At 44.1% G+C, this 3218-nt stretch overlaps 1 long non-coding RNA gene across 1 annotated transcript in view; it reads right to left on the reverse strand.

The window, feature by feature from the left end:
- The window catches only part of LOC102006139, a 4678-nt gene extending 4417 nt beyond the window's left edge, over nucleotides 1–261 (reverse strand). Inside the window, exon 1 of the long non-coding RNA XR_263979.1 lies at nucleotides 115–261. This is a non-coding gene — a long non-coding RNA (uncharacterized LOC102006139). The remainder of the gene's footprint in view (nucleotides 1–114) is intronic.
- Nucleotides 262–3218: the final 2957 nt, after the last annotated feature.

The raw sequence follows: 3218 nt of genomic DNA on the forward strand, positions 1-3218 counted from the left end.
GAGAGAGAGAGAGAGAGAGAGAGAGAGAGAGAGAGAGAGAGAAGACAGATGGAATGAAATCCCTGCCTTTGGTAGATAGAGATAGGTCCAAGTGGGAACAGACTTCCTTCCCACCTGCTATGGCAGAGGCAGGAGGTTCTTCCTGGACAGGTGGGAAGGGACTGGTCCTCCAAGCCCTGATCCCTCTCCTGGCTCACATTGGAAGAAGCAGCCAAGTCACTAGATGGTGTGAGGCAGGCTCCAAACCCTCCCACCTGCCTGTTGCAGTGTAGATCATGCCATACCTAGGAGCTGAGTCCCCTTTATGATGTCATGAGGCTGAATAAGGCCTTGGGAAGTGGGGTGTGGAAATTCACTTGCCCTCCTCATCTCTCCCCGTGTCTTCAGGCCCATGGGAATTGACATTACTCCTTTGTTTGGGGCCCATGGGGGGACAGTATTAGAACCCATGTGTCCTGGGGTATCAAGGGCCCTAGCTTCCTCTCCCAGGATGACTGCCATTACAAAGAGACGATAAATAGGGTCCAGAGTCTCCTAATGGAATATGTGAGATGCTCAGAGTACAATAAAAATCATTCATCATATGAAAAAGTAGCAAAACTATAACATAAATGAGAAACATAATCTGTAGATGCTGACGCTAAGATGGGTGGGTCTCAAGACCTCTGGTAAAGATTCAGAGCAGCAACATAAACATGCTTCAACAAACACTCATGAATGCTCTTGAAATAAGTGAAAAAGAAAACTTCAGAAAAGAACAGAAGTGATACATTCAGCATCATGAGACAGTATAAAAATTTTAACTAATCTTTGACATGTACAAAGAAAGAAACTCATCGGAAGAACATGACCTTTTCAACAAACAGTATTGTAACAAAAAAAAAAAATTACCCAAGTCACACATTTTCTAAAAATTAATTCACACTGAATTATGAACCTATATGTAAAGGTAAAATTAACTTTTAAAAGCAACTAGGAGAAAACCTTTAATATCTAAAGATAAGCAAAGAATTCCTGGATATGACACCAAAAACACAACCCATAAAAAAGGGAAATTAATAAATGGGACTTGAAGAAAGTAAAACATTTAAGTCTGCAGAAGATCTGTAAAGGGGATGAATACAAAGGTGTGGACCAGAAGTAAATATTTGCAAACCACATGAGCAGCTAAACCGATGATAACCAAAGGAGTCTCAAGGCTCAGCAGGAAAATAGCAAATGATCTAATTAGAAAAGTGGAGAAAAGACATGGACAGATATTTTATTGACCAGGCAGCAGACTGGTGGTAAGTAGCACATGAAACGCTGTACAACCCAGCAGACATTAGGGTAACGTAAAATAAAACTGCAATGAGAGCTTGCTGCACACCTATCAGGATGCTAAAAACAAGAATCCATGGCAACTCTTGGGCCTGAGGAGGAGGCAGAGTTGCTGGACCGATCATGCATTGCTGAGGGGAATGTGGATAGTTTGGCAGTTTCTTAGAAAACTAAGTAAGCAAGAACCGTGGAAGCCAGTAATTGCATTCTTGGACATTAATCTCAGAGAAATAGAAATGTTCACATAACAATGAGTGCATGGGTGAATGCTAGTAGCACAGTTATTCTTAATAACCCAAACCTAGAAACAACCTGATGTCCTGGAGAGGGAGAATAGTTAAACCAACCATAGCACAGCCATTGCATGGAATGCCACTCAGAAAAATAAGAACAAGCTATTGATGCATGCAGAGACCTGGGAGAATCTGTAGAAAATAGAAATAACAATCTCACAGGTTACATAGTATATGATTGGGTTTATGGAATATTGTGGAATAAAGTATAGAACATGTTTTATGTATAATATAAGACAACATAACATAACAATATATACCTAGATTCTTTAGAATCATAGTATATAGTATACATATACAATATTCTGTATAATGTGCAATGCTACACAGAATATAATGCTACATTATAATGTTATATATGGTACATGTCATGCTACACAACATTATAAAGCAAAATTGTAAACACAGGGTGCAGGCTAGAGGTCTTCAGGGGAGGCGTCTGTGGGATGGAGCTGTTCTCAGCTCTGTCAAGGTGCAATTTTGCTATGATCTTATTGTGATTTTGCTGTTTTGCAAGATGTTACTATAGGCAGAAGCTGGGTGGAGGGTAAATCTGAATTCTGCGCATTGTCTTATAACTGCAGGTCAGTCTACAATGACCTCAAAATAGATATTTCTGCAGACATGCAAAATGCATCAGAGTTAACCAGAAAAGGAACTAAACCCTGAGGAAAGAGAGAGAATACACCAAACAGAAGAGGACTTGGAAGTGAGCATTATTACTGGCCCCTGGCTTTTACATGGGTTATAAGTAAGCAGTGGGACCCCAGATTCATGGTATGCAGTGAAACAGGTTTTTCTTTTTTCATGGTGAAATCTCACCAAAGGGCGGTGCAGCAATGAAACCCACAAGGAGGAAGATGATAAGGAATGAAATGTGAGCAAGACAGAAAAGGGGGGACACGGGACAACGAGCCACGCTCCTCCTGGGGAACACTGGGATCAAGGCAGTCCCTGAGCAGAGCTCAAAAGAACGCAGCCCAGGTAAAAGCCAGGCCTCACGCATCTTGTATACAGCGCACCTTGCTGTGGTCCCAGCTGCCACTTCCAGTCACCAGGTGTCACAGGAATGTGACTCTTGGGCCTCAAATGAACATCTTAGGTCAGAACCTCCCATGGCAGTGCCTGAAAGCATTCACAATACTCTAGGGCACACTCATGGTCTAGACCTGCTGTCGTGGGGGACGTCTCCTCCAACCATGATGTCTTGGATTGCCTGTTCAGCAGTCTGCAGCCCCGCAGCTCAGTAGCTTCTAGGACAGAGCTTCTCACACTCTGGACCTGAAAACACACAGCTTCCTGCTAAGATGCAGATTCACACCTGAGAGGTCTGGGCTGCACTGGAGGCCGTGTGTTAACAAGCTCCCTGCAGACCTGTGGCTGTTGGTGGGAGGCTCGCACCTGGGGGGTCAAGGGTCAGGGTGGCTCACCTGTGCCACGACTCCCAGTCCCACCTAATTGGCGTGGCAGGTGGCCCAGGCTGAGGATGTGAGACTCCCCAGGAGCTCTGCTGAGCTGCTGAGCCGCAAACCTCTGCTGGGGGGCACGCTTCCAGGTGGAAATGGGAAAAGGGAATTCTGTACCGAAAAGGGAACCCTGCTCCTG

This window comes from Chinchilla lanigera, unplaced genomic scaffold (assembly GCF_000276665.1).
Source record: "Chinchilla lanigera isolate Chin_1 unplaced genomic scaffold, ChiLan1.0 scaffold00086, whole genome shotgun sequence".
NCBI lineage: Eukaryota > Metazoa > Chordata > Mammalia > Rodentia > Chinchillidae > Chinchilla > Chinchilla lanigera.